The following is a 14143-nucleotide window of genomic DNA, read 5'->3' on the forward strand; positions in this document are numbered from 1 at the left end:
CTAGCGATATTTGAAATGTTATCATTGTTATGAATGTAATTTAAGTATATATTATAACAATTTACAATTATTACTTTAAATTTATTATGTAGCAGTGTAAAAATTAGTTTTGATTTATATTTTTATTGAATATTGGGTATTATTCAATCCTAGGAATTTAACATGTTCATTATTAAAAATTGTGAACAAAACTCTTATTACAGGCGGGTCCATCTATAATGGTTAAATCAATTTTATTTATATTTTTATTTATTCGATGGCTATTCTTCAATTTTTCAAGTAGTTTTCAATAAAATTAAATAGTCTGTTATTAAATTTTTGGTAGGGTGATAATGAAAAATTAGAAAATTATACTGGGTGCTTGGGTTAGATAAGTTCAGATTGTCTAGTCCTGTAACTTGTTCAGTTGGCATTAATAGGGTAGCAGATTTAATTGATATAATATGCTAGATTGAAATCATCAGCGAGTGAAGCAGTTATTCAATTATTAACAAGCTAGGGCTATTCTCTCTATCCCGATAGCCCTAGAATGCCAGATTCTCTTATTTGATATTATGTACAAAATGGCCAATATAGTATTCAGTCCATTCGTAGGTAACTCATGTTCAGTTTATATGCTCAATAGGTGATAGCTACACCCTTCTTTTCTTTTAGCATACGTCCAAGCATATGGAAGAAAATGTGATCACTTTAGCTCCCTATAAAATTGTGAATTCTTCTTTGGCGACCTTTTCATAATGTATTATAAACTTTTGTTAATTTGGTTCGGCGAGGTGTCTTGCATGATCCTAGGTGCTCCATTTGCCAGTTTTCGTCTAAAACCTTGGAACATATATATTTTTTTGGTGCTCACATGCTCATGCAGTTTAACTCATTGGTCTTTCTGATTATAAACATGATACTATGGACTTTTTGAGTTTCATAAAATAGTGGGAAAAATTACTGTAAAGGTTTGAAATGGACACAAAGCGGCTTCCATTACTAACTCTGGTTACACTTATCCTATACCATATTTAGAATGAAAGAAATAAAGGTTTTTTTGAGTTTGTACATCTCGATCTAGTCGCAACATCATGTCGTATCTCTATTGATCTTAACCTATTCTAGTAGAGTGGTGTTTTTACTGATTCTCCCTTTCAGTCATATTCATTTTGTTTAGTTGCTTCTTAGTGTCCTCCCCTTATGGAGTGTGATGATCTGAGATCCAGAAAATAGGGTTTTACAATGGGTTCTGTAAAAACTGGAAAAAGCTTAGACATAGAGGAGAGTATTTCTCCTTTTATATGTTTCCTTTTGTCCGCTAGTGACGTGCTAATAGAACGTATATCATTGGTCCACCTGTCCCTGCTACGTTGATACGGATGTACGAGGGAATAAGATCTCTGCTCCATGTGTAACGGCCTTTGATTCTCCCTGTGCATGTGTAGATGGGCCCACAAGGCAGATGGATGAATCTTCCTCCTGGTTCCGGGCTGGGCCGGAAGATAGGAACAAAGCTGGGCCCAAAGGGGGTCAGCCCGAGGAGCAGTGAAGGCTGGGCCGACCTGGTTGAGAAATTCAGAGGGGGCTTAGTATCGAGGATCGAATGGGCCTGACCTATCAGTGTAGAGGATGTATGGGCTTTCGGATGTATGGGCTTTCGGATGATGAACCATTACCGCGGGCTTAGCCCTTGACCGGGATAGAGAAACCCAGCGGTCATCAATTGCCCCTTTACCTTCTCGGCAGTTATTGCCCCAACTGTCGAGGGGGTAAACACCAAAAATCATTATGACCGCGCCTGTTTGAATTCAGCTTGCTCCATAATGCCCTTTCATCTTATTGTCACCTGTAGCTTTAAATCTTCTCTGTCGTTTTTCTATTTCTAGCTTTCCTCTGCTCTTTGTGCACACTGCTATCTTCACTTTCCTGCCTTTATCTTTCCGATACGCTTTCTTTCCTCTCTTGTGAATAGCCTTTAAGGATTCTGATGCCGCTAGCCTAGAGTATAATGTCGCCCTGTCTTACATTGAAATCTCAGCCTTTGGCTATATATTAATAACACCTCCTTCTCATCCTTGGGCTCCTTGTCGGGACAACGGGATCTCTCTCTCCGATCCTCCTTCCTCTAGTTCAATCGATCTCCCGAAAGATGCAAGTTTAGTTTTCTTTGTCATGCGAAAGAGGTACGGTTTACCCTTCACTTATCTCCTTCTTTCAACGGGGTTTTTCTACATTTCGGGATGGTTTCTCGAACGCTGGCCCCTGGTTTCACTCTCCTTATGTTTTCTTTCGAATCTGCTCTGTCTCTCATGGGTCTGTTTTAACCTTGCTTTTGTGATTTTTGCAGCCTTTGGGATGAAGATGAAGCGGATTAAGCCCCCTAAGATTCTTACGCTGCCCATGGGGAGCTTGAACGTTGCTTCGGACGTCCTCCTAGTGGGGCGATCGGCGGAGGAGGTTACTCGACAAGTTACCAAAATCATATCTTCCAGGTCGTCCGGATGGCCTCCTTCCCCTATTCCTGCCCGAGCTCCAATGTCGAGCTCTCAAGGTTCCGAATTTTCAAGGTCGTATAGCAAAGGCAAGTCGGTCTTGGCTGCTCGAACTGTTCGAGCTTTCGGGTCCTCTCGGACTTCGAGATCAATCGGGCACTGCAGATCGACGGGAGCGAAGCTTGCCCTGCCTTCTGGCGATGCTTTTCAACATGTGCTTCGTGATATTGAAAGTTTAGCTTACAAGTATATAAGTAAGGACAATTCATCCAGGTCTTCGTTTAAATCAGGAAGCAGGGGTAATCTGCTAAAATTAGTCCAACATAGTATGTGTGTAGGTTTGCAACATTCACTTGTTCCATTGCTCTTCAGAATGCCTCGTCGGTTTTCCTCGGCTTGCTCGAGTGTATCGTGCATCACACTTGGGCGGCAGGAAGCCTGCCTATGACGGAACAGTGAGAGATGCTTATGGGGATCAACTTGTTCAGTTCCCCTATAATAACGAGACAGAGCTCAGCCGGCCTGCGAAGCTCATCTTCCGAACTATGAGAGTTCTTCTGAATCGAAAGCTAAGACGGTGGGGTAGGTGATAGTGATGTAAACGTAGATGATGATGTATCCGGACATGTAAATCCTTTAGGGATAGCTTTTTATCCTGTAATGTAGGTATTTGTAACATGCTGTAATGTATTTTTCTTTTAATGAAATTTTTGTTTTTTGTTCATACTCAAGCTGTTCTTTCCTTATCATGAGTGAAGTATTTAGACTGCGTGCTTCGTAATTTTTCCTGAGGAATCCGCTGTATCATTTTTTCCTCCTCGCCTCCTAGCCAATCAGAACTAGAGTTCATTTAGCCAACTGAGCTTTTGGTTTACTCTTTCCGAGCTGGACTAACCGTACCCGTGAGCTCCATTTTTAACCAGTGAACTGAGGTCTTGACCCATAGGTTTGTATGATTCCACGACGTCCTCCTCACTTCGTTATTACCACTTCGGGCTTGTAGCCTTTGCTTAACAATGATAAGTCAGATCATGTACCTTTTTAGGTGATGAGCAGGTCTGGTCTTTATCATGCTTCCATCTGCTTGCGTCCTTAGATCTTTCCACGATGTGCCCTTTTGCCTCTTCAGTATTTATCGTATGAGTGGTGATGAGGTAGATCTTACTTGTCGAGTCGTCCTGGGTGAGAGATCCAGGTGGAGCCCGGTCTTAAGGTCTGGACGAGTTGGGTTTGTTTTATGCAGATAGAGTGTGGGCCTTTGGATGATGGGCTATTGCCGTGGGCTTGACCTTTGACAGGGGTGGGGAAGTCTAGCGGTCCTCAATTGCCCCTTTACCTTCTCGGCAGTTATTGCCCAACTGATGAGGGGGTAAACTTCGAGAGTAATAATGACCGCGCCGCTCCAAGACAAAACTGTCTAGAGTAACTCTTCATCTCATTATTGCCTTTCATTGCGAATTCTCTCTGCCTTCTAAGGAAACTTGTTCTCTTCTGCTCTGTGTTTTCCTTCGATTTCTTCTGCTTTTTCAACCTCATTGCGTTTCAGGTACGCTCTCTTATTCCTTCATGGAGGGTTCTAAGCTTCCCGATGTTGCTAACCTCGAGTCGCACATTACTCCTTCTTCCATAACTAAGTATATTTCTCGGGGGTATTTAGACACTCCGCTTTACCTTATTCGAGCTCCTCTCCAAAATGAAAGGATAGTTCTTCCAAACCCTTCCCCTTCTGGTTTGATAGATCCCCAAAGGGGTCGTTGCATATTCTTCTTCCTTAAGCAGAGGGACTTCGGTCTGACTTTCCCTTTTACCCCTTTCTTCATCGAGGTTTTCCAATACTTTGGGATAACCCCCCGGATGTTGTCCCCAAATTCCATTTTGTTCATGTGTTGTTTTGAATCTATCTGTTTGAGTTGGGGTTTTACACCCACGGCGTGTCTATTCGCCACTTTCTTCTGCCTCGTTAGATCGGTTCAGAATTTTTACTATTTTTTTCCCCGTAGTGGATTGTCTCTTTTCACGGGCTACAAGGACTCAATAAAGGGATGGGTAGAGAGTTTCCTTGTGGCAGAGCTGAGAAAAGAGACTGACTTATCGTGGGGAGTGAGGTTAGGCTGGGAGGATGTCCCCCTGGGTTGCAACGACCTGCCCCAACTAAGCCTTACCGAGCAGGTGGGGTATCTTCGACTGACTTCTGTTGACAAGAAGTATGACGTCGAGAAGTGTATGTTCGTGTCTAACCTTAGGGATATCCGAGACACGGGTATAGTGCCTTGTTTAACAATTTTGCTTTTTCCTTGTAAGTGATATTAGAAAGTACACTAATCTTTTCTGGTTGTGTGTTTTTTGGCAGCTTTCGACGTTAAGATGGACCAGGTCAAGCCCCCAAAAAACTTAGTTCTGTCTCGGGAAAGCATGAACGCTGCCCTAGATGCCCTTCGGGCTGGGCGTCGCGTGTCTGAGGTCACTGAAGAGGTGGCTCAGATTGTGTCTTCTAGGAAGATTAGCCGACCTCTTGCCAGAGCTTCCTTTAGAGCTCTTAAGCCGAGCTCCCATGGTGCCAGATCCTCACGGTCGTCTGGCCGTGGCAGGTCGGCCTCTACTCTGAAACCTGTTCAGGAGTCTAAGTCTGATCAGGGTTCTACAGAGGACGCGCAGGAAACTTCTCTAGTTGTTGTGAAGCAGGCAGGGGACATTGAACAGACGAAGTCGGATCCTGCTCTTCCTTTTGAAGAGGCGCCACGGGGAAGACTTGAGTCCCCCATTATTGAAGATGAGGCTCCTGGGATGGGAATGGAGGTCATTCTTGTTGAGGACAGTGTCCCGGAGGCTCCTACCAGAGATGCCCCTGCCCCAGTGGGGATTGGATCTGGGTCTGGGGGCGCCATAGCGAAGACCGGGGATAAGCGTCTCTCCTCTCCTGGAACATTTGCCCCAGCTCCTGCTCGGAAGAAGCACAGGGCTTCCAAAGGATCATCTCCAGCCTTCCCTCCTATTGGGAAAGAAAAAGATGTTCCCGTTGTACCTCTGTTGTCTGCTCCTGACAACGACATTCTGAACGCAGAAGACATCACCCATCAGTCTCCGACTAGTGTAGTCGCCGAAATCCTTAGAGAACGGATGTTTGGTGGAATTATGGAGGCCTCAGATCAACGCCTGCTTGCTCTCACTGGTCTTCTAGCCAGTTCTACTAGGGAACAAGCGTCGTTCCGATCTCGATCTCGAGAGGAGCTCGGGGATATAATTAAGGAGATGCTTCTGATGGTAAATTGTCTTTCTGTTTCTCTTTTGGTTCTCTTTATTTCTTTCTTTTGATGGTTGTTCTTTTGTACTAGGTGACAGGCCTCTTCATGGAGGTAGATGCTCGCGACCATTCTCTCCGGGAGTCTGTGAATCGCCAGATTGAAGAGGCACGCCTGGAAGAGAACTTATCTGCTACCGGCGACGTTAGAGGCAATCTCACAGCTGCTCGAGAGCACTCCGAGTCTCTCCAACTCGAGTTACATACAGCCTTGAAGGCTCTCAAAAGGGCTGATGTGAGAACAGCCGAGGCGCATGAACATGCTAAATCCCTGGAAGCTGAGTTGTCTCACACCCGGGAAATTTTAAAGGAATTAGATGAGAGGGCAGCTGCTGCTGAGGTCCGCTGCGAGGGGGTTTTGAAGCAGCTGTCCTCCATGGTGGGGGTCCTTCATGAGAGGGATGAGGCTATAAGCCGGAAAGATGAGGTCCAGCGCCAGTATGAGGCCCTAAAGGTTGATTCAGAAAGACTTCAAGTTCACCTGGATAAGGTGGATATCCAAAAAGAGATGGCCTTAGCTCGGGTGGAGGTCCTTGAGCAGGAGCTGAGCACGAGTTCTGAACGTATCAGAAATCTAGCTTCATCGGCGGAGGAGTCCAAACTTCGTAATCAACAGCTTAGCCATGAGGTCAGGACTTTAGAACGTAAATGTTCGACCCTGTTCGAGGTAGCCAGACATGCTGAGGGCAAGATTCAGCTGGAGTGCGAGAAGCGTCTGGTGGAGTATCAGGAGTCGGATGAGCTAAAAAGAAAGATTGAGCAGGCCTGTGAAGCTCACCTCCAAGACTATAAGGATTCCCCTGAGCTGAAGGCAGTTATAGCTGAGGCCTGTGAGTCACGACTTGAGGAGTATAAAGCCTTTGCAGAGATGAAGATTGCTATTTGGCAGAAAGCCTTCCGCATGTTCCGGACTGGCTACAATCGGGGTTTAAGAGAAGCCAGACATGCTCCTAATACTCCTCTGGCAGAACTTCGAGTTGCCGAAGTGGATTCTGATGGCGACAATGTGCTATATGGGGAAGATGATTTCCCCTTGCCTAGAGGAACCTCTCGCACTGCAGCTGGGTCTTCTGAGGAAGAATCCGAGCTGGACGGGGAAGATATGGAGGACCTCGGAACTGAAGGAGACGACCCCGAGCCTGAAGGGGGTGACCCCGGCCCAGGGCTGGAGAATGCGCCTGTTGTTGGCATTGGGAGATCTGAATTGGAGGGTGCCAGATCTCCTTCAGATGCAAATGTAAATAAAGATAGTGTAGGCGATGACATTCTTAGAAATGTAAGTCCCTTAAGGACTATTTTTCCTTCGACCTCATCAGATAAATAGGTTGTAATATCTTTTTTCTCTAATGAAATTTTAATTTCTTTTACTTGGACTACTCTTTCTGTTAAACAGTCTAACTTGTCTAAATTTTAAAGTTTTGACAAGAAAGACTTACGCTGTGCTTAATAAACTTTGTAAGGAATTGTCTACATCATTTTTCATTCCTTTTCTCTCAGCTAAGCAAGGCTGAAAATTTTAACCAGGGACTTAGTCTCTGACTTATAAACTTTTCTAATCTCACCAGGCATTCTCATCCGTAAGCTCTTTCTGAGCTGGGCTAGCTGCACTCGTGAGTTCTGTCTTGTTACTTTATTAATGTGAGCTCGGGCACACAACCTTTGCTGAGTAATAGTGATGTAAGCACGACCAACAACACCAAAAATGATGAGCTAGCATTGCCTCAAGGACCAATTACAAGGCTGAGATCCAAGAGGTTGAAGGAAGCACTTCAAGGATTCATGAAGGAATATGTTGAAGCTTTGCAAGTTCATTTTGAAGTTGAAGAACAATCTGGTCATTTCAAGTCAATTAGGCCAAATGTGTCCTTATTGACAATTCAAATTTTGTATTTATAGTGGGTAATCATTTAGTAGTTGGTAGTTAACCAGTAGTGGGTAGTTATTTGGTAGTGGGTAGTTATCTAGTAGTGGATAATGGCATAGATCATGGGTCCATGCATAGTTGTGGGAAGTGGCAAAGATCATGGGTCCATGTATAGTAGTGGGAAGTGGCAAAGATTATGGGTCTCAATTTAGGCTATATAAAGCATCTCTTTTTCTGTTGTAGACACAGATTATCAATTATTCAATACAATTGCTTTATGCGGTTCTTCTTTGAGAGCTTAAGAGAGATCTTGGTTCTTGACATTGCATCACGAATAAGGTTTGATACTAACTTGTATGTTTCTTATTCTTGCTGCTCTTGAAATCAATCCATTATAAGTGTTCTTAATTGCATGTTAATTAAGGGTGCTTTAGATTGGGGAATTATTTTCTGAATTAAGTTCTTTTTACTAGGGTATGTGTCATTTCAGTCTCTAATAGGCTGGGGTTCCGCATCAATTGGTATCAGAGCTAGGCTTAGTAATAATTTCTTAACTATCCTTTGCGTCTTTGCATTCAAATTTGTCCATTATTGGCTGAATATATCACTTTGGAAATCTGGTTTGGGATACCTATTAGAGTCTAATACATTGTTTGGTTGCTGTTCAAATCAAAATTTACCCTAAATTCTTGTTTAGGCGCAATTACTATCTTTAGTGATTTGGTTTATGCTTTCTGCCCTAATTCATATGCTGTTATTCTAATACTCTTAGAATAGTATTTCCAGTGTTTTACTTCTGTCCATATAAAAAAAAATCAAAACAAGAAGAAAAAAAAAAGGAAAAAAAAAAAGAATTTCTGCCACTTTGGTTCATTTGTTCAAACTTCATTCTGATTGATATATACTGATATAAATCATATTTCATATACCTTAAACATATTTCTGGGCTTGAAATTCGAAATACATGTTTGGGGTAGGTTTAGGACAAATTTGGGTAGTATTTTCACAAAACAGTTGTACTTAATACTTGCTGTTTTAAGTGTCTATTTTGTTTGCTTGCTTTGAATTATTTTTTGTTGAGTCAATATTAATATCAGTTAACCTAGGATTGCATGCTTAGGGAAAACTTCGTGTTAAGCATGTCCGTCTTGTCAATTTTTGATTCTTAGTTTGTCAATTTGGTGTCTTTCTGTCTGTTGGTTCCTTACATTTAGTTTGACAAATTGCACATTGTTGAACATCTAATTACACTTAGTACACGAAATTTAACTTTTGTGTGCTAAATCAATCTATTTGTTCATTTTGGTCAGTTTGCATCTAGTGTTGTTTCCTATCTTTTCTTCCTAGGTCTTTCCTTGCTTTCCTTATTATTTGAATCATACAAGCTTGGCTTATTGAGTCTTTATTCTGAAGTGCACTTTTGAGATACCAAGTGAGTGCTTGAAAATTAAACACGTGAGTTGAGAGAATTGTGAATTTTTTTTCTATAATGTCTGGGCATAATACTGGTGATACTTCTGACCCTACATTTGATCTTAAAGATATATATAAAGCTTTCATGGATAGCTTTCAGAAGCTAAATTCGAGAATGGATAACCTTGAGGACAACCTTAGATCTTCAAAGGGCAAGTCCATTCAGAGGGATGATGATACACACGATCCATCCTATGAAGAGGAAAATGAGGCACAATCAGCCCCTGTCCGAGCCAGAAGGTTCAATGATCGTGTACCATATGTAGATAACAGTATGAACTCCATAAAGATGAAGATTCCAAGCTTCAATGGTAAGGCTGATGTTGATGCCTATTTAGAGTGGGAGCGTAAAGTGGAGATGGTTTTTAACTGTCAAAACTATTCCGATGATAAAAAGGTAAAACTTGCTGCCCTTGAGTTTTCAGATTATGCACTAATATGGTGGGATGAGCTTGTAAAATCTAGGAGAAGGAATGGAGAGTTACCCATTGCTAGTTGGGATGAGATGAAGCGAATAATGAGGAAGAAATATGTGCCTACTTATTACCATAGAGATCTCCATCATCAGTTGCAAAGGCTAATCCAAGGATAAAAATCTGTTGATGAGTATCATAAGGAGATGGAGTTGCTCCTGATCAAAGCAAACATAGTGGAGGAGGAAGACCAGACTATGGCTCGTTTCTTTGGTGGTCTTAACAAGGAGATTGCTGATGTGGTTGATTTGCAACCATATGTTGATTTGGAAGACTTGGTGAACATTGCAATTAAGGTGGAAAGACAAAGAGGTCGAAATAGATGGGGGAGCAACAGGGCTGCTCAAAACTCCAACAGCAAATGGGATTCCAAATGGAACACCAAGCCTGATCCTAAAAGGTTTGAAAAGTCTTCAACTCAAAAAGGCATGTTACCTTCCAAAGAAACATCCAACTCTCATGGTAAAAATGAATCAGCCCCTAAATCAAATAGAACTAGAGATATTCAGTGCTTTAAATGTAAAGGACGTGGGCATTATGCCAATGAGTGTGCTAATAAACGTGCTATGATAGTGAGGGGAGATGAGATAGTCTCCGAAAGTGATTCTGATTCTGATGAAGTACCACCTTTAGAAGATTGTTCTGATGTAGAGATAGAAGAGTATCCTGTTCAAGGAGAGTCCTTAGTGATATTGCGTACTTTAAATGTTTCTATTAAAGAAGAGGGACTTGAACAGCGTGAAAACATCTTTCACACTCGTTGTTTGGTTGGTGGTAAAGTCTGTAGCATGATAATAGATTCGGGTAGTCAAGTTAATTGTGCTAGTACTATTTTAGTTGATAAATTAGGACTAGAAACTATTAAACACCCTAATCCTTACAGACTTCAGTGGTTGAATGATATCGGCGAGGCAAAGGTAACCAAGCAATGTAAAGTGTCATTTTCTATTGGCAAATATATAGATGAGGTTACTTGTGATATTGTACCCATGCAGGCTGGACATATTTTGTTAGGTAGACCATGGCAATTTGATAGGCGTGTCATTCATGATGGGTATAGTAATAGGTTTTCTTTTACGTTCCTCGGTGTAAAACATATACTTGTACCATTATCTCCTAAAGATGTATATGCAGATCAAGTGAAATTACAATAATCTGCGAAATTGGGTAAGGGAGGTGAGACAAGTAAAAAGAATGAGGGAAAAGAGGCCAGCAGTAAAATGAAAGTTTCGAATGGCCCAAAGGAGAGTGACTGCACGGGAAAGGATAAAAATGAGAGATGTACAGGAGAGAAAACGTTAGTGAGTGTGGAGGTAAAAGGAGAACTGAGTGAGAAGAGTGAAGAATTCAACAAGTCTTCCTTTTATTGTAAAGAGAGAGAGCTGAAGAAAGCATACTTAGGGAAGAGAGCTTTGATTATATTGCGTTTTAGTTCCAATTTTATGATTGAGACTAACCCTACTGTTGAATTGCCTAGTTCTTTTTCTAAGTTATTGCAGGAGTTTGCGGATGTATTTCCTGAGGAGGTGCCATCTGGGTTGCCACCCATTAGGGGAATAGAACATCAAATCGATTTTGTTCCTGGAACTCAGATTCCAAACCGTCCAGCTTACCGTAGCAATCCTGAGGAGACGAAGGAATTGCAAAAGCAAGTTGATGAGTTGCTAGCTAAGGGACATATCAGGAAGAGCCTTAGTCCATGCGCAGTACCTGTTTTGTTGGTTCCAAAAAAAGATGGAACAATGCGCATGTGTGTTGATTGTTGTGCGATCAACAAAATCACTGTAAAGTATCGCCATCCTATTCCTAGATTAGATGATATGCTTGAAGAATTATGTGGTGCTATTTTCTTTACAAAAATTGATTTGAAAAGCGGTTATCATCAAATTAGGATGAAGTTAGGTGATGAGTGGAAAACTACCTTTAAGACAAAATATGGTTTATATGAATGGTTAGTCATGCCTTTTGGCTTAACTAATGCACCTAGCACATTTATGAGATTGATGAACCATGTCTTGCGTGATTACCTAGGTAAGTTTGTGGTTGTGTATTTTGATGATATATTGATTTATAGCCGAAACATGGATGACCACATTAGGCATGTTGAACTTGTTTTACAGAAGTTGCGTGAACATGAACTGTATGCTAATCTTAAGAAATGCACATTTTGTACTGATAGTGTCATATTCCTAGGATTTATTATTAGTTCACGTGGAGTTGAGGTAGATACTGAAAAGGTTAAGGCTATCCAAGAATAGCCTACACCTAAGAATGCTAATGAGGTGAGATCCTTTCATGGATTAGCAAGCTTCTATAGGAGGTTTGTTAGAGATTTCAGCACTATTGCTGCACCTCTAAATGAGATTATTAAAAAGGCTGTTGGGTTTAAGTGGGGTAAAGAACAGGAACTTGCATTTAACACATTGAAAGAAAAACTTACTACCGCTCCTGTTTTAAGGTTACCTGATTTTTCTAAAACCTTTGAAATTGAATGTGATGCTTCTGGGATTGGTATTGGTGCTGTTCTTATGCAGGAAGGCCGACCCATAGCATATTTTAGTGAGAAGTTAGGTGGCGCACAATTGAACTATTCCACCTATGACAAAGAGTTCTATGCACTGATTAGGGCTCTTGAAGTTTGGGAACACTACTTGCTGCCTAATGAGTTTGTGATTCATACCGACCATCAGTCTCTCAAACACTTGAAGGGACAAGGGAAGTTGAACAAGCGGCATGGTAAGTGGGTTGAATATCTCGAAATCTTTCCTTATGTGATTAAATACAAGCAAGGTAAAGAGAATGTGATTGCCGATGCATTATCTAGACGTTATGCATTGACTTCCATGCTTAGTTCTAAGTTGTTAGGATTTGAGCATTTGAAAGATATGTATGAGAATGATATTGATTTTTCTGATGTATTTAAGGCATGTGAACATGGGGCATTTAAAAAGTTTTATTTGCATGATGGGTTTCTTTTTAGGGGGAATCAAATATGCATACCTAATTGTTCAGTGCGTGAGTTGCTTGTTAGAGAATCACATTCAGGAGGATTAATGGGACATTTTGGTGTGCAAAAGACTTTAGACATGTTGAATGAACACTTTTATTGGCCTAACATGCGAAAATATGTAGAGAAAATTTGTGCTCAATGCTTTGCATGTAAACAGGCTAAATCTAAGTCCTTGCCACATGGGTTGTATACTCCTTTGCCTGTACCTACTGAACCTTGGACTGATATATCTATGGATTTTGTGATAGGTTTACCTAGGACAAAAAGAGGTAGAGATTCAGTGTTTGTTGTTGTAGATCGCTTTAGCAAGATGGCACATTTTATTTCATGTCATAAAACTGATGATGCAACGAACATAGCTGATTTGTTTTTCAGGGAAGTAGTCCGTTTGCATGGTATACCTAGGACTATTGTTTCTGATAGAGATTCTAAGTTCCTTAGTCATTTCTGGCGTGTTTTGTGGGGGAAATTGGGTACTAAACTTTTATTTTCTACTACTTGTCATCCACAAACAGATGGCCAAACTGAAGTTGTTAATAGGACTTTAGGAACTATGCTTCGTGCTATTGTGGGTAGGAACTTGAAAACTTGGGAAGAATGTTTGCCATATGTTGAATTTGCTTATAATCGAGCAGTCCATTCTTCTACTGGTTATTCACCTTTTGAGGTTGTGTATGGTTTTAATCCATTAACTGTACTAGATTTAATGCCTTTACCTTTGAACGAGTTGTCTAATTTAGATGGAAAAGCGAAGGCTGAAATGGTTAAATCAATACACGTGAAAGCGCGTGAGCATATTGAGAAGCGTAACAGCATATATGAGAAAAAGGCCAATAAGGGTCGCAAGAAAGTTGTATTCAAACCAGGTGATTGGGTTTGGATCCATATGCGAAAGAAAAGGTTTCCAACTCAAAGGAAATCAAAACTCGATGCACGAGGGGATGGACCATATCAAGTGCTGAAACGGATCAATGACAATGCATACATAATTGATCTGCCAGGTGAGTTTGGTGTAAGTGCTACCTTTAATGTTTCTGATTTGTCTCCTTTTGATTTTGGTACAGATTCGAGGATGAATCCTTTTCAAGAGGGAGGGGATGATGTAAGCACGACCAACAACACCAAAAATGATGAGCTAGCATTGCCTCAAGGACCAATTACAAGGCTGAGATCCAAGAGGTTGAAGGAAGCACTTCAAGGATTCATGAAGGAAGCACTTCAAGGATTCATGAAGGAATATGTTGAAGCTTTGCAAGTTCATTTTGAAGTTGAAGAACAATCTGGTCATTCCAAGTCAATTAGGCCAAATGTGTCCTTATTGACAATTCAAATTTTTTATTTATAGTGGTTGGTAGTTAACCAGTAGTGGGTAGTTATTTGGTAGTGGGTAGTTATCTAGTAGTGGATAGTGGCATAGATCATGGGTCCATGCATAGTTGTGGGAAGTGACAAAGATCATGGGTCCATGTATAGTAGTGGGAAGTGGCAAAGATCATGGGTCTCAATTTAGGCTATATAAAGCATCTCTTTTTCTATTGTAGACACAGATTA

At 41.2% G+C, this 14143-nt stretch overlaps 1 pseudogene; it reads left to right on the top strand.

Moving 5' to 3' along the window:
- Positions 1 to 1444: 1444 nt before the first annotated feature.
- Positions 1445 to 13823, top strand: LOC122721953 (annotated as a pseudogene).
- The last annotated feature ends 320 nt before the right edge of the window (positions 13824 to 14143 follow it).

The sequence above is a fragment of the Manihot esculenta genome, chromosome 15, assembly GCF_001659605.2.
Source record: "Manihot esculenta cultivar AM560-2 chromosome 15, M.esculenta_v8, whole genome shotgun sequence".
Taxonomy (NCBI): Eukaryota; Viridiplantae; Streptophyta; class Magnoliopsida; order Malpighiales; family Euphorbiaceae; genus Manihot; species Manihot esculenta.